This window comes from Petaurus breviceps, unplaced genomic scaffold (assembly GCF_028583685.1).
Source record: "Petaurus breviceps papuanus isolate PSGF00001 unplaced genomic scaffold, PetGlider_PUasm1.0 37, whole genome shotgun sequence".
Classification (NCBI taxonomy): domain Eukaryota; kingdom Metazoa; phylum Chordata; class Mammalia; order Diprotodontia; family Petauridae; genus Petaurus; species Petaurus breviceps.
In genome coordinates this window covers 54,215,976-54,234,608 of record NW_027186296.1, presented here as the reverse complement: position 1 = coordinate 54,234,608, position 18,633 = coordinate 54,215,976, and the positions used below count along the sequence as shown (strand labels likewise).

Below are 18,633 nucleotides of genomic sequence, written 5' to 3'. Positions count from 1 at the left end.
TTTAATTCATTTTTGTTTTATAGCAATTTACTTCTTAATATGTCTCTCCCCTTCTCCTATCTCAAGAACTGCCAAATGTAACAAATATTTAAAATACAAACACATTATCCATGTCTGATTATATATGTTTGAATAAACACACATGTACATTTATACACATGTGTGAATATAGGTATATTGTATACACATTATTATATATGTAATTATATTGCATATATAATTACACATACATATGTGTGTATATACATACATACACACATACATACATACACATCCATAGTCTCTCACATATGCAAAAAAATCATGTTAGGGAGAAGGTGTTATCACCTAGGTGGCACAGTGGATAGAACACTGGTCCTAGAGTCAGGAAGACTAGAATCCAAATTTAGCTTCAGACACTTACAAGTTGTGTGACATCAGGCAAGTCACTTAACCTCTGTTTGCCTCAGTTTTCTCAACTATAAAATGGGAATATCCCTATCCTATCCTTGAGGATCAAATGAGAAACGTTATATAATAACTGGCATACAGTAGAAGCTATGTAAGTGCTAGCTATCATCACCCATCATCATCATTGTTATATATATATATATACATATACATATATATATATTTTATTTAGAACAAATTTTGATAATCATAATTCAACCAGAATTTGAATTTGGTATTACTGACTGCAATTCTACACTCTCTCCACTGTATGAGGCTGTGAAAAATCAAATTACTTACTCACATATGTCCACATGATTTGGTCGTATAGATTGTAGAGAGTAAACGAGTGGTTCAATATCTTTCCTCTTACTTCCCCTCATATTTGGGATTTTTTTTGTGGGGGGGTATCTAATTTGATTAATAGCATTAATAACATTTTAATGACATAAAGTTATTTTCATTCCTAAATATTTCAGTGATGGATCAACATATGGTAATTTTAAATTCTGTAAATTAAGCAGCTATTTTTTAGAGAAGTTTTCCTTTTCCGGATTGGATTGTTCATCTATAAATAGTCTTTAACAGTTCTTCAATTATTTAATTGCTTCTCCTGTTTGTGAAGATATTGGAATGATATGTTGGAACTCCACAGTTTTCCTTGGAATTTCATCTTTTTTCAAAGAGATGTGAAAAATCTTTACGATTATGTAGTTGGTTCACAAGTTCACTGAATTTATCTTTAGCATCTGGTAAATCTATTTATTAACTGCAAGGATTGAAAATGTCATCATAACATCGTCTTTGTATAGCTGCAGCTCCTTTGTAAGCAATATTACAGTTTTGAAAGCAGATCTGAATTTAGTTTTTGAAGAAAGCTGAAACCCAGAGATATCAACGACAAAAAGAATCTATTTGGTTCTTTCTATATGTTTGAGGAATTTATGTACCATTCCTTTGTTCATATGTGCTCCTTCTATTAAACCTGGAAGATCAGCTACAGATACCTGTTTGAAATCTTTACACATAATCTTTTCCAAAATTGGTTTTAACATCATAAATGCATCATCTGCAGTCTTGGGTTTTTCATGGGAAACTTTATAGTAAAGAGGATTTTCCAGCATTTGGTAGTCCAACAAGGTCTATGTCAGCTATAAAGTTTACATCAAGGTGAATTATTCTTTTTTTTTTGGCCCTTGGATGGCAAGAAATTTGAAAGAAAATTACCCCCAAGTCCTCCTTTTGCTATTAAAATTCTATCAATCCCTTTTTTGAGTTCTATAATTTGACCTCTCTCATCTGTTACTGTAATGCCCACAGGCACAGATATTTCCTAATTGAAGTCTTTCTCTCCCTTTAATGCACTGATTCAACTGTTTGCTCCTTCTCCTGCTACCAACCATTTCTGGGGATATTTATCCTTAATTTTTAAGCTCTTTTCTTTTTTTGCTAGACATCATCAGACATCACCACCTTTGCCTCTTTTTTCCACCTAATTGAGGACAACCCATTCCACATGCTCCTCCTTTTGCAAAGAGTCTTAGATTGTCCATGAAGTTTCCATTCAGGTGTGGTCTGGAAGACATCTTCACCTTCTTCTGGATGGCCCAAGATTGGAGGGGGGGGGATGGCTAGGTGCCCCAGTGAGTAGAGCACTGGCCCCAGAGTCAGGAGGACCTGAGTTCAAATCCCACCTCAGATACTTAACACTTACTAGCCATGTGACCTTGGGCAAGTCATTTAACCCCAGTTGCCCTGCCTTCTCCCCTCCAAAAAGCAAAACAAAAAATAAACAAATAATTTGAACCCTGGCCTTTTAATTTAAAATTCAGAATGGATTTCCATTATAACACTTTGCCCAACATTAACATGAAGCTTTTGGTGGAAAAGTTCATAAAATAGAAAGATATTACTGCCAAGAGGATTGGTTAAAAGAAAGTCAAAGAGAAGAGCTGTTCCTTTGAGCTTGGCATTCCTGAGAGGCAGTCAGGTCCAAACAGTGAAAGAACAGGATAGGGACCCAAGGAGTCACCTATTCTGATTGCCTCAAAGTACTGTGGGTACCAGGTTTACTGACCACTCCACCCTTTGGTTACACAACATAGCTCTCATGGTCAGATATTCTCTGCAAAGCAGAGACTCTAGCTGTCAAGAATATCTCATATTATCATTAGAATCATAGGTTTAGAGCTAGAAGGGACCATACAGATCATTGAATCCAATCCCCTTTTAGGAATGTCTTATGTGATTGGAAAACAATTTCAACAGTAACATGATGCTGCCCACTAGACAACATTTTTAGAAAGGGTATCACAATATGGGTTTATCATTCTGTTAAAATTTTGACCTATTTAGAAGAGCACTAAATAATTTAGTGGAAAACAAATTTAGAAGGATTAATACATGACGTAACAAAAAAGACTGGTATGAATTCTTATGTTATTTTTCAATTTATTAATATGTTTTCAGAGATTTTTTTTTCCTTCTGAGGACTGCTTTACATGCATCTCAGAAATTTGGATATATTGTCTCATTGTTATCATTCTCATTTACACAACTGTGTAAAACTGTGTCAATTGTTTCTGTAATTTATTGTTTTAATTGCCCATTATTCCTGGTAAAATTAGCATCTCCTAAATTTAGGCCTTTAATTTTTGCTTATTTCCCCTCTATTAATGTCTATTTTATGGATTTATAGTCTATAAATTATGTGCTTAGTACTTCTGCTTTTTAGCACATTGATTGTTTATGTAAAGGTAATATGTGGTTCTGGGATATATTTATAACTTTTAATTTAAAAATAGTCCAACATATTTCTGTTGAAAATTTTCTAGTATTTATATATTTTTCTTTTTGTTTCTCTTTCTGTTAGATTTGTTAAGTTCTGAGAGAGTTACATAACTGCCTCCAACAATAACTTAATATTTATCTTTTTTGCAATTCATTTAATAGTCATTTTTTGAATTTTGATGTTATTTGAAACATTCTTTTGATATTGGTTCACTGCCCATTTTCATTACATAATGTAGTTAGTTTATCTCTCTCTTGAAACTACAAAATTTTATTTTTGCCTTGTCTAAAACAGGATTGCAAATCCTGATTTTTTTTGAATGACCTGAAAAGATAGCAACTAAAATCCGATTTGTAAGGTCATATTTTTCTACCTCTGGTTCTACATATTTATACTTGATGGCTGCTTTTGAGGACTCATATATTATTAGAAGTTTTTATGACTTCCAGGGAAGTTAAAACCTGCTTCACAGGATTATTGAAAGGATAAAATGTGTTAATATTTGTATAGTATTTAGAATATAATTTGGAACATGGCATGTTTTTAATAATGGCTCTTTGATCTATTTTCCAGGTCAGTTGTTTATTTTCTGATGAGATATTTTGCATGTTGCTCTATTTTTTCTTTGACTTGGTTTAATTGTTTCTTATTATTTTATGGAGTCATTAACTTCTAAATTTGTCCGATTCTAATTTTTAAAGAAGTTATTTTCTTCAGTGAGCTTTTGTACCATTTTATTTGACCTATTCTACTTTTTTATAATTTAATATCTTCTTTTTCCCAAATTACAAGCAAAAACAATTATTAGCATTCATTTTTTAAAAAAATTGAGTTCCAAATTCTCTCCCTCCAACTTCTTTCCCCTCATTGTGAAGGCAAGTCATTTGATAAAGGTTTTTGCACAGTCATGCAACCATATGACCATATTGTAAAAGAAAATACAGACAAAAAGTAAGAAAAATAAAGTAAGGAAAAAGTATGCTTCAATCTGCATTTACACTTTCTCAGTTCTTTCTGTTGTGAAATGACTGAACAAGTTATTGTATATGATTGGGATGTAATACTATTGTTCTATAAAACATGACAAGAAGCATGCTCTCAGAAACTAGATACAATTTTTACAATCAGTGTCTCTGATAAAGCCCTCATTTCTAAAATACATAGAGAACTGAGTCAAATTTATAAGTGTGCAAGTCATCCCCAGTTGATAAATGCTCAAAAGATATGAACAGGCAGTTTTCAGAAGAAGAAATTAAAACTATCTATAGTCATATGAAAAAATGCTCCAAATCACTACTGATAAGAAAAATGCAATTCAAAGTAACTATTGGATGCCACATCAAAACTATCAGACTATCTAACATGTCAGAACAGGAAAATTATAAATGCTGGTGAAGATGTGGGAAAATTGGAACACTAATGCATTGTTGGTAGAGTTGTGAACTGATCCAAACATTCTGGAAAGCAATTTGGAATATATGCCCAAAGGCTATAAAATATACATACTATTTGACACAGCAATATTGCTTCTAGGGCTGTATCCCAAAGAGATCAGAAAACAAATACAAATAAAATTTTACAATATTTATAACATATTTATTATAAATAAATTTATAAGTATATCTGTAAAAATATTTATAGCAGGTTTTTTGGTGGTGGCCAAGAATTGGAAATTGAGGAGATGCCCATCAATTGGGGCATGGCTGAACAAGTTGTGTTATATGAATGTAATAGAACACTATTGTGTTATAAGAAATGATAAGCAGGAGCAGCTAGATGGCAGGGTGAATAGAGCACCAGTCCTGGAGTCAGGAGGACCTGAGTTCAAATTTGAACTCAGACACTTAACAATTACTAGCTGTGTGACCTTGGGTACTTAACACTTACTAGCCGTGTGACCTTAGGCAAGTCACTTAACCCTGATTGCCCTGCCTTTCCCCCTTCAAAAAGCAAAAAAAAAATAATAATAATAAAAGTAATGATCAGGAAGACTTCAGGAAAACATGAACTTATATGAACTAATGCAGAAACAGTAGAACATTGTACACAGTAACAGATATATTGTACAATGACTAACTTTGATAGACTTAGCTTTTCTCAGCAATGCAAGGTTCTAAGACAACTCCAAAAGGCTCATGATGGAAAATGCTATCCACATCCAGAGAAAGAACCACAGTCTGAATGCAGATCAAAGCATACAATTTGCTCTTTCTCTTTTTTTGTTTTGTTTTGCTTTATTTCTTCTTTCTTGTGATGAATCCCATTGGTTCTAATTCTTCTTTACAATGTGACTAATGCGAAAATATGTTTGATATTAATATGTCAGTGGAGCCTATATCAGCCTATGTCTTGGGGAGTGGGAAGGGGAGGGAGGTAGAGAAAATGTAAAACTCAAAAGATTGTGGAACTGAATGTTATAAACTAAAAATTAATTAAAAACAAACAAACAAACAAATCAGAAACTAGGTATCTCAGAAACCATATCTCCAGATAAGGTACATGATTTCCAAACAATTCAATACCACTGCTAAATCTGTATCCCAAAGATATAATAAAAAAGTAAAAGGATCTGTATGTACAAAAATATTTATAGATTATATAATGGTAGCTAAGAACTGGAAATCAAGGGAATGTCCATCGATTTTTGCTGTTTGACTTTCATTCTCAAAGAAGACCACGACATCAGGAAGATGATGCTATAATTTCCAAATGAATTGTATTTAAGTGAGGAAGGGCTATATAAGGTCACCAGCTTCACTATCTTCTCTGGAGACATCTGGGACCACTAGAAAGGGAAAGATCAGCATGCTTAGAGATAGACCCCAGTAATATCCTTATATTCAATAGAACAATTTCAGGCAGCAAAGACATTTTCTGTCTGTTCTTATTAGCACTTGGCACAACATCAATTGAATTGAATGGTCATTTTTGAGGTATTATTAAAAGTTTTTATTTCACTGTTTCATTTGTCTTTCTTTTTAAAAATTTATTTATTTTTAGTTTTCAACATTTCCACAAGATTTTGAGTTCCAAATTTCCTCCCTATCTTTCCCCTTCCCCTTCCCCCATCACACCAAGATGGCATGCATTCTGATTACCCTTTCCCCTAGTCTCTCCTCCCTTCTATCACACACTCCCTCTTATCCTTTTCCCCCTTATTTTCTTGAAGGACGACATAGATTTCTATACCCCACTGCCTGCATATCTTATTTCCCAGTTGCATGTAAAAACAATTTTTAACATTTGTTTTTAAAAATTTGAGTTCCAAATTCTCTTCCTTCTTCCCTCCCCACCCATACTCACTGAGAAGACAACCAATTCAATGTAGGTGATACATGTGTAGTTATGCAAAATATTTCCACAATAGTCATGTTGTGAAAGACTAACTATATTTCCCTCCATCCTATTTTGCTCGCCATTTTTTCTGTTTTCTCCATTGACCCTGTCCCTTCCCAAAAGAGTTTGCTTCTGAAAACCCTCCTCCTCCAATAGGCCCTCCCTTCTATCACCACCCCATCCCCTTACCCCTACTTTCCTGTATGGCAAGATACCCAAATGAGTGTGTATGTTATTCTCTCCTTAAACCAAATATGATGAGAGTAAGATTTACTCATTCCCCTTTTCCTTCCCCCCTTCCCCTCCACTGTAAAAGCTTTTTTCTTTCCTCTTTTGTATGAGTTAATTTAACCCATTCTATCTCTCCCTTTCTCCTTCTCCCAATATATTGATCTCTCACCCCTTAATTTTTTAAGATATCATCCCTTCATATTCAACTCACCCTGTGCTGTGTGTGTGTGTGTGTGTATTCCCTCCAATACTGAGAAAGTTCTCATGAGTCACAAATACCATCATTCTATGTAGGGATATAAACAGTTCAACTTTAATAAGTCCCTTATAATTTCTCTCTTCTGTTTACCTTTTCATGCTTCTCTTGATTCTTGTATTTGAAAGTCAAATTTTCTATACCCACAGGATGGAGAAGAGATGGCAGAGTAGAAACACAAACTTAGTGTGAGCTCCCACTCCAATCACTTCTAATACATCTAAAAATGACTCTAAACAATCTTTAGAGCTACAGAACCCACAAAGTGACAGACAGAAACAAATCTCCCACTGAAGGAAGCCCAGAAGGCAGACAGGAAGGTTCTATTGCACCTAGCTGAGAGCTGAGCACAGTCTGGCATGAGCCAGCAGTTCCAGCCACAGGGCAGCCCTGACAAGCAGCTGCTCAAGCAAACTTCAGGAGAGGAACCATCACTAGCAGTGGCAGGTTTCAGACTTCTCAACTCATAAATACCAAAGAAAAAGTAAAAGAAAGAACTCTGTTGGAACAGTGGGGAACTGAAGAGCACAGTCTGGCCCTTTCCCCTCTTGCAAGAAGCAGTGGAGGTACAGTGGCTCCAGTGGCCACAGCCTGGCTGCCTCAGGAGTTACTGGCCTGCAAATCATATTGGGACCAAGCAACCATTCAGAGGGTAATCACTCTTGCTTTAACCTGATTAGATCTGGATCATGGTCTGGGGTGGTTGTCCTGGGCTATGAGACCAGTTGCTGGAGCTTATGGGGGTTGTAGAGAGGGTACTCAACTAATAGCACTGGCAGCTGCAAAACACCCAGCAATTTGGGGCATAGATCTTTCCATTCTGGAAGCAGAGTTCTACCATAGCAAAAAGTTCAAGAGTCAAGTAATTGGCAGGCAATGTGAGCAAGCAATGGAAGCACAAACAGATCATAGAATCTTTTTTTTTTTGGAGACAAAAAGGATCAAGGCATGGAGTGGAAGGAAGAAAGTGAAGTCAGAACTTCTTCACCAAAAGCCTCTAAGAAAAATAGGAATTGGTTACAGGCCATTGAGGAACTCAAGAAGAATTTTGAAAATCAAGTAAGACAAGTGGAGGAAAAATTGGGAAGAGAAGTGAGAGTGATGCAAGAAAATCATGAAAAGAGAGTCAACACCCTGACTGAAGTAAATAATACCTTAAAAACAGACTAATTCAACTGGCAAAAGAGGCCCAAAAAGCAAATGAGAATGCCTAAAAAAGGTGAATATGACAGATGGAAAAGGAATGTCAAACACTCACTGAAGAGAATGATTCCTTCAAAATTAGATTGGAGCAATTGGAAGCTAATGATTGTATAAATAAATACTACAAGCAGTCAGGAAGAAACAATTTGAGTATTGTGGTAACACAATCAGGATAACACAAGACCTAGCAGCTTCTACATTAAGGGATCAAAGGGCTTGGAATATGATATTTCAGAGGTCAAAGGAGCTAGGACCAAAACCAAGAATCTCCTACAGAGAAAAATGAGTATAATGCTACAAGGAAAAATATGATCATTTAATGAAATAGAGGATTTTTAAGCATTCTTGACAAAAAAAATCAGAGCTGAACAGAAAATCTGACTTTCAAATACAAGAAGCAAGAGAAGCATGAAAAGGTAAACAGGAAAAAGAAATCATAAAGAAGTTATTAAAGTTGAACTATTTACATTCCTACCTGGAAAAACAATAATTGTAGCTCATAAGACTTTTTTCTGTGTGAGGATAGCTGAAGGGAATATATGTGTGTGTGTTTATGTAAATATGCATATATATATATGTGTGTGTGTGTATACATACATATTTGCATCTATAGGAGAGTATATGAGCGTATAAATATATATATATATATGTGAATGTGGGGATCTGTATATTCATGTATACATCGACAGAGGGTGCAGGATGAGTTGAATCTGAAGGAATGATATCTAAGAAAATAAATTAAGAGGTGAGAAAGAAATTTATTGGGAGGAGAAAGGGAGAGTTCGATTAGGCTAAATTATCTCATATGAAAGAGGCAAGAGAAAACTGTTACAGTGGAGCAGAAGCGCAGGAAGGTGAAAGGGAATGGGACAACCTGATTTTCAATGAATTTGACTTAAGAAGGGAAAAAACATACATGCTCAATTGGGTATCTTGCCCTATAGGAAAAGAAGAGGGTTGGGGATAAGAGGGGGGAAGTTAGAAGGGAGAACAGGTTGGGGGAGAGGGTAGTTAGAAGAAAACATTTTTGAAAATGGATAGGGCCAAAAGAGAAAATAGAGTAAGTGGGGGGTGGGATAGGATGGAGGGGAATATAGTTAGTCTTTCACAATATAGCTACTATGGAAATGATTTGGGTAACTACATATGTACAAGCTATATTCAATTGCTTAACTTCCCAGTGGGGGTGAGTGAGGAGAGAAGAGAAAAAAATCTGGAACTCAACATTTTTAAACAGATGTTTAAAAATTTGTTTTTTTTTACATGCAACTGTGAAATAAGATATACAGGTACTGGGGTATAGAAATGCATCTTGCCCTACTAGAAAGTTAGGGGGTTGATGGAAGAGGAAATAAGAGAGAACAGATTGGGGGAAGGGGTATTCAGTAGGCTTGCTCTTCTGGGGTGGGGGTAGGGGAAATATGGGGAAAAAAGTTGTAACTCAAAATATTCTGGAAACAAATGTTGAAAACTAAAGACAAACAAACACACAAACAAATAAATAGAAGTCAAATTTTCTCTTCAGCTCTGTTCTTTCATCCAGAATGCTTGAAAGTCCTCTATTTCACTGAATGTCTATTTTCCCCCTGAAATTATATTTAGCTTTGCTGGATAGGTGATTCTTGGTTTTAATCCTAGCTTCTTAGATCTCCAGGATATCATATTCCCAGGCTGCTTATCCCTTAATGTAGAAGCTGCTAGATTTTGTGTTGTCCTGATTGTTTCCACAATACTCGAATTGTTTCTTTCTGGCTGCTTGCAATATTTTCTCCTTGAGATGGGAACTCTGGAATTTGGCTACAATATTACTAGGTGTTTTCCTTTGGGATCTTGTTCAAGAGGCAATTGGTGGGTTCTTTCAGTTTCTATTTTGCCCTCTGGTTCTAGAGTATCCAGGCAGTTTTCCTTGATAATTGCTTGAAAATGATGCCTAGGCTGTTTTTTTTTTTTTTTTTTTTGGATCATGCCTTTCAGGTAGTCCAGTAATTTTAAAATTATCTCTCCTGGATCTATTTTCTAGGTCAGTGGTTATTCCAATGAGATATTTCCCATTGTCTTCTATTTTTTCATTCTTTGGTTCTGTTTTTTTTTTTTATTTCTTGATTTCTCATAAAATGATTAACTTCCATTTGCTCCATTCTAATTTTTAAGGAATTATTTTCTTCTTTGGGCTTTTGAAACTAATTTTCCATTTAACCAACTTTGCTTTTTAATATATCCTTCTGGGGCAGCCAGGTGGCGCAGTGAGTAAGAGCACTGGCCCCAGAGTTTGGAGACCTGGGATCGATTCCAGGCTCAGATACTTAGTACCCATGCAGAAACACCTGGCCATGTAACCTTGAGCAAGTTACTTAACCCCAAATGCTTAAAAAAGATATTTTTCTCCTCATTGACTCTTTGGACCTCTTTTGACATTTGGGTTAGTCTATTTTTTAAGGTGTTATTTTCTTTAGTATTTTTTAGGTCTCCTTTAGCAAGCTGTTGCCTCATTTTTCATGATTTTCCTGCGTCACTCTCATTTCTCTCCCAAATTTTTCCTCTACTTCTCTTATTTGATTTTCAAATCTTTTTTGAGCTCTTCCATGGCCTGTGCCCAATTCATATTTTTCTTGGATGCTGTTGATGTAGGAGCTTTGACTTTTTAGTGTTCTTCTGGTTGTATGTTTTCATCTTCTTTGTCACCAAAGTAAGATCCTATAGTATGAGGTTTTTTTTACACTGCTCATTTTCTGAATGAATTACTTGAATTTTCAGTTCTTTGTCAAGGTAGGACTCTGATTCTGGAGTGGAGAGTGCACTGTTCCAAGCTTCAGGGGTTTTGTGCAGCTGTTCTTTGAGATACTTCTAGGCATTGGTAAATATTCTGCTCTTCTAAGGTAGTATAATCAAAGGAGAGGTGTTTATTCTTCTCCTGACCTGTGAGTGACCTCAAGACCTCCTTTCTGCCTTGGAACTGTGAGGAGGATTCCCTCTTCATAGCTGTCAGGAGCTCTGCCATGCCAGTGCTTCTCCTCACCCGAGGACTGCCACCAAGGACTGTGACTGAGATCCAAGCAGGGCAAAGTAAGAGAATCCTGCCTTAGCACCAGCAAAGAGATACCTGAAATCCCTCTCTGATGAGCTGTTTGATACCCCCACTGTCTGTTGGCCAGGACCTCGAAGCTGCTGCTGCTGTTGCTGCTACCATCACCACCACCAAGGTTTTGATGGCACTGTGCTCCTCTCTCACCCAGGTCTGACAGAGATTTCCCTTTTGACCTTCCATGCTGTCTTTGGTGCTTGTGGGTTGAAAAGTCTGGAAAATTCATTCCCCTAAGGCCTGCTCCAGCCCTATCTGTGCCAGCATGGACCTTGCTGAACTGTGCTCTGCTCCCAGCCCAATGTGATAGACCTTGCCTGTCAACTTTCCAGATTGTCTTGGGATGGATATTTGTTTCACTCTATCATTTTGTGGGTTCTGAAGGTCTAGAACTTATTTAGTGTACTTTTTTACAGGCCTTTGGAGGGGCTTTAGGGAGATCTCAAACATGTCCCTGTTTTTATTCTGCCATCTGTGCTCTGCCCTCATTAAAAGTTTTTGAGAAGTTTTGGGGAGAGCTGAGGTGAGTGTCTGCCTTTTCTCCACCATCTTTCTAGACCACTTTTAAAGTTTTTTTTTCTTCAGTGAATGTTTGTGCCACTCTCATGATTAGGCCAGTTCTGTTTTTGAGCATTTTATTTTCTTCAGTATTTTTTTTGTTCCTCTTTTACCAATCTGTATATTTTCTTTTCATAATTTTCTTGCATCATTCTCGATTCTTTTCATGATTTTTCTTCCACTATTATTAACTTTTTCTTTAATTCTTCTAGGAATTCTTGTTCAGTTTGCATCCAATTAGCATTTTTCTTTAAGGCTTTGCTTGGCAGTGTTTGGCATTTTTCTTCTTCTGAGTCTATGTCTTGGTCTTCCCTGCCACCATAGCAGCTTTTCATGGCCATTTTGTTATTGTTGTTTACTCATTATCATCTGAATTTCCAGGCACTTTTCCCAATGACACAAAAGATTTTTAACCTCTACCTTATTCACTATCCATACCCTTCTCCCACCCATTTTTTCCCTTTTCCTTTGTGTGACTGGGTAGAATCAGTGCCTGCTGTTCCATACCTAAACCCAGAAAGGCTCATTGATGATAAAACCACGTAAAAATAAAACAGAAAGTGTACATCTTTCCATGTTGTGTCAACTAATATTAAGCTTATACAGAATATCAGTAGCAGAAAGATTGGTGGTTATTGCATTAGAGGCCCTAGGTTTAAATCTTAACTCTTTTAATTTTAACTATGTAACTATTGGTAAGGAATTTGACTTCTCTGAGCTACAGTTTCCATATCTGCAGTGTGAGGATGAAGATCACTTAGACAACAAGCATTTCTTAAGTTTTTACTATGTGTCAGGAACTATGGTAAGCATTGGGAATACAAAAAAAGGGTAAAGAGGTCCTCCCTTCAAGGAGATAACCTAATGTTGACTTTAAATAGAAAAGAATCTCTGTGGGCTCCATATTGTCTTAGAAAACCACAAATTAACATTATCTATGTTTTATTGTATTTCATTTATTTCATTAAACAGTTGCCTATTGCATTTTATTCTGATTTGGGCAGCATCTGGGAGCTTTGTGGATTGTTAGCTAACTATAGAGAGATATGTAAGGCCCTTTCTAGCTCTAAATTTATGATTTTGTGATGGGTTTAGTTAAATTTAATGTCTAGTAGAAGTCGGAATTCAGTTGGACTGAAAGAATAGGAAGAAAGAAAGAGCAAGTCCTAGTTCCCTGGGCAGTGTATATGGAAGGATAATTATCAGACATCTTAAATGCTGTGATTTTCCCTTTTGATTTGTTATCATATATTTCTCTGTTATACCTAATAGTAAACTATCACTGGCACACATCTGCACCTTTGAATAAAGACTATAATCATTATAACACTCTATTTTATTCCTCTTCTTTCCCATGTGGTTTCCATCTGTAGCTTGTTAATAACTACAGAGAGAATAATGGGTTCACAGTAGGGCTAGCTGAGCTATTTGAAATAACCACACCACCAATTCAATATTTGGGTCTGAGGCATAAGACATGGATATAATTTCATTTCTATTTGTCACCCCACACAGGAAAGTAGAACCTCATCAACTCTTTTTTCCCATTCAGATAGTAGAAGATATTTGCTTTGAATTTTCTCATTCCAGGATTCTGCCTTCTATTCAGCACTAATTCTGGGTTTTGAGGAGGTGGCTAGAACAAATGAACTCCCTAAACTGTAAAAAGTCCCCAATTGCTTCAACTGACCAGATATATCTTTTTGGCAGGGTTCAAATATATAACATCATCTCACAATGATGCAGTGTCCCAAGAGGTGGGGCATTATGTCATGAGATCTTTGTGCTGCTTTGACAGCCCAATTTCTCCAAAAAAAAATAGGATGTTCCTTCCCTTTTTCTCTGAATGTTTTTTTTTTTTTAGTGAAGCTCCTTTGTGACCTTTTTCATGCTGCATTGTATTCATTTCTATATGCAACATTTCAGGATTTTTTCTCCCTTTATATGTTCTTTATGATGCCTCTATTATTAAGTACATTCAATTCCTCAGTGACCAATTTGCTTTTGAGAGGTTAGGAAGTGGTGTTGCTGAAGCAATTGCATGTGGTATCTAGTGTCGAGCAAAGTGCAATATAATTTGTGATATGGGACATTCCCACCCCCTTCACTCTTTCTTTAAGGTTTATTTAGAATTCAAGAAGTTGTTTTAATACTAAAAAGCCATGATCCATTAAAGAGAATTATTTAGCAAAATTTCTAAAAATACCAGTGCAAATTGGTTTTTCATGAAATTCTGTTGCCTTATTATTTTGTCACCAAGTAAAAGGGCTTTAAAAAAGCTGGAGGGAGAATATGAATGTCATAAATATTTCATTTCCATAGCACATCTTGCATTGTTCCTCAGTTTCAGACCTTGCCAGCAGTCAACACAGTAGTAAATTTCAGCACCTGTGGACCTGTTTTGGTAATTTATGATTTCCATTAGATTTCCATTAGAGATGGACTGAAATGATTTGAAAAGTTCAAGCAACCCTAGACATAAGCATAGTCTGCCAGAGAGATGATTTGTCTGTGGGATTTCACAGGACATGGATTCTTGGTGCCTACTTGTTACCAATGATGCCATGTAGGATTTGAGGCTGGGGGTCAAGAATAAATTATCCAAATTTTATGTCATTAATAAGAATGATACCACCAACAGTATGAACCAAAATCTCATTAGAAACTATTGCCCAATTTGCTCATAGCCCTAGAATAATGAAGTTTGTTTGTTTTTACACTGCCCAAAGAGGATTTGGGTGAATAACAGTCAATGTGTGAGTTTTCTGCTAGTTAATCTCTTTTGGTTTCTATAATATCCATAGTCCTATAGATTCTAAGTAAAGGAGAATTGTAAAGGACCTCTCTCCCAACCTATATCTCACAAAGTCCCTTCATAACACTCCTCATAAGTGGTGATCTAAATGTTACCAGATAGCCCATTTTGATTTTGTTTATCACTAATTTGGGGAGGGGATTTCTTTTTCTTGAAATTCAGCTAAAATCTCCCTCTTTGCCACTTGCATAATTCCTCTTTCTGCCTCTTGAGTCAAACAGAACAAGTGTAATTATACGACATGTCTTTAAATAAGTGAGGATAACTATCATCCCCCTCCCTTGCCCTAAAGTTATCTATGTTTAATATTAAATAATTGTTGACCAATCTTTCTCTGGTATAATTTTGAAGATCTTCATTTGGGTTACCCTTCTATGGCTTCTTTCCAGATTATCACTATCCTTAAAATCTTGTGCCCAGAACTGAACAAAATATATAAAGTAAGGACTTACTACATCAGAGATTATAATCATAATAGATGTAGAACTGAAAGGGAATTCAGAGGCCATTTAGTTCAACTCCCACCTTCTATAACAGAAAATTAATGTCAAGGAAGAATAAGTGACTTGCACAAGGTCACCCAGGTAGTAAGCAGTGAAAGCTGGTATTTGCATATAGGTCTTACTCTGGAGTTGCCATTTTTCCACTGTGCCATGCTGAGTAGTAGAGTAAGGCTACCACTTCAATTTGGTACACTCCGATTCTCTTATTGAAGCCTAATATTATAGAATTCTCTGTATTTCCCTTTTTTCAGACTTATTAGAAGGCTGGAGATTCACCTTCATTTGTTAGAGGTAGGATTTTGACATAGAATCCTTGATTTGGAGGGGAACTTAGAAGGCATCTTAAACCACACCCTAAAGAAACAAATAATCATCCATATTCTGCTGGAAAACATTTATTAACAGCAATCACATTATCAAATGAGGCAAATCATTCTATTTTTTTGTCCAGCTCTCTTTTTAGAAAGTTCTTCCTCTTGCTGAATTAGAGCCTCCCTTTCACTTCCAAACATTCACCAAAGCTCTACTTTCTAGAGTAAGTTTAAAACAAAAACCAAGTATTAATGAAATGCCATATGCAAGGCATTGGGTTAGGTACTGGGTATATGAAGCTGGATATTTAGTGTCTTTTCTATATGAAAGGTGTTTATATAGCTTTGGTAAGTGTATCTGCTATTGTGAATATTCTTCAAGCCAGTCTAGGGTCAGGCAATATTGTAAAGTAGGGAGACTTTGAGTAGGCACTTAAACTTTCTGCTTCCTCATATCCATTTCAAATGCTTAGGATCTTTCTTTTTCCTTTTCTTAATCCATTTCTTCTGTATCAAACCACAACTCTGAAAAAAATGATCCTATATTAGTTATTTATGGCTTGGTGTGTGATCTGTGTTAGGGCATTTGCCTCTTAAACCACATAACTGGTTTTTCAACCTTCTGATTTTTTTCTTCCTTTAGGACAATTTTTCCCATCAGCAAAGAGGGTGGGTAGTATACTGAGCAAGTTCCCTAGTGGTTAAGAAATTATACAATATAGATGTCCCCCATGAAGAAGGCCAGCTCTGCTTCCCAGGGCTAAAGTTGTTTTGGTTTTTGTCACCATCATTAATATTAATGAAGGTGATCCACCAGCCAAATCCTTTCCTACACAGTGAGAATCCCTCACTGACAAGATTATATAGATAATCTAAGTGCCTCTAAAACTGCCCAGGATATTCTGTGTGTTGAATGTAGCATTGAATATTTTAATTGTTCACTCTCACATTTTAAAATGGAGAAATGACAAAAATGGAAGCAACAATGCATATGCACATGTGCATTTATATATGGATTGATAAATGCCTATATTGAGATACTCACATGTTTCATTTTGTTTATACTAATTTAATATCATCAAATGTCCTAGATTCAATAATGTACATATGTGCATTACAGCTTTATAATTCATGTAGAAACATATATGAGTAAATATATTTTTGAGTATATATGTATTTAAATATTTTCATCTGTGATACAGTGTGTTGCCAAAGTATTAGTTCAATTTTAAGCTAAAGGGAATTAAAGGAATTAAGATTTCAAGAAGAGGCTGTATGTGCATATATATTATATATGTAGATATTAATACCTGCATACATATATGTGTATTTCTCTGTTATATGCACATATATATATACAGCTATTCATTGTGTGTATAGACATGTATGTATAGATTATGCATTTACAATATACATATTTGTATATTCATATATGTGTGTATGTATATGTGCAGCTTATTGCACGTAACAAATCTGAGAACATGTAATCCATATCAAAACATGTGCTTACATGTATATCTATTTTTGTTCTCTGAATCATTGATTTCATTGGTGTAGGAAAATTCTAGAATGAAACTCCCTCTACCAATGCAGTTCAGATACTATTCCATAAGTCATAGTTTTAGAGAATTGTCTAAAACACTAAGAGGTTAATTTGCTTGCCTAGGTCAAAAAGGCAATCTATGTCAGAGGGATAATTTGATCCCAGATCTTGCTGCTGATGAAGTTGGACTTCTAACCATTATCTCATACTATCTCTTATGTGTCTATCTGTTTTTCTGTCTGTATAGGTGCAACCTTATAGGTATGTACATATGTGTGTGTGTGTGTGGGTAGTGTAAAAGAAAATTAAACATGGAATCATAGTACAGTCACAAGTGTTATCTTCATTGGTAAGAAACAATTCATGTAGCTTTTGCAGAAGCTGATGTATCTCAGAAAAAAATATTCTTTCTCTATCCCCTACCACTTTTCAGGATATATCATTTGAGCTATGGGCCACTCCAGGCAGGGTGTTTGTCCTGCTGAGATAACATCATATTCTGAGTGCATTTTGCAATGCTTGCAACCACCTGAAGCATGGTATTATCTCAGCAGGATGCATGCCCTTCACCTTCCAAAGGCAAGAGAAAGGGGCTCTTCTAGAAGGTCAGCAGAACTGCAACTTTAAAAAGTGGAATAACCAAAACAGTTACAAATTTAGGGAAGTCAGTGGTGAATGGCAGAGATTCCTCCCAATTCCTTCTGCTCATCAAACAAAAACTTACTTAAGCTATGTTTTGTTTTCTTTTAGAAACAATATTACCTTCTGTTTTAAAAACGAAATCAAGGCTCCATTGCATCATGCATGATTTGAATGTTTATGAGAGAATCTATGTACCACAAATATTTATTTTATAATGATAATAGCTTACATTAATATTGAGCTCTTAAAGTTTGTAAAGCACTTTACAAAGGGGATCTCATTTGGGCTCCAGAGAAAACCTGTGGGATTGTATATATCAGTTTACTGAAGCTAACAAGATCTGAAGGAACCTGCTCATTTTCACAAAGTTCACCAGAACCTGTGACTTCTTGGTTCGAACCCCACTACTCTACCAGTTGTTTCCCACTGTGCTTTATCTGATACTCCGAACTGTTCAATGTCAAAGACATTCAAATGAGGTAGTTTTTTCTATTACACCTCAGAAATATGCACAGGTACATTTCTACTACCATTAGTAGAAATAAGCAGGTTTGTACAGTGAAGTATGTGTTCATAATACTCATTTATAACTATACATATATATGTGTATATATGGATATATGTGAACATATGTATATGCATATACACACAAATGTATATCCATTATATATATAATTTTCATGTCTAGGTATATGTATATCTTGTATATGTATATGTATATGTGTATCTATCTTTTCCACAATATATACAATGGATATGCATATACACACATGTTCAGAAATGTACATGCATGTGTGTTTGTGCATATACTTACATACATATATGCCTATACATATGTGTGTTGTGTTTTTGGCAGTGAATAACATAATTGGCATTAGAATACATGATTATGGATACACAGGCTTATATCTACAAAATACCTCTATATATAATTGT

General features: G+C 35.5%; 1 pseudogene; it reads right to left on the bottom strand.

The window, feature by feature from the left end:
• Positions 1–869: 869 nt before the first annotated feature.
• Positions 870–2,015, bottom strand: LOC138168329 (GTP-binding protein 10-like; annotated as a pseudogene).
• Positions 2,016–18,633: the final 16,618 nt, after the last annotated feature.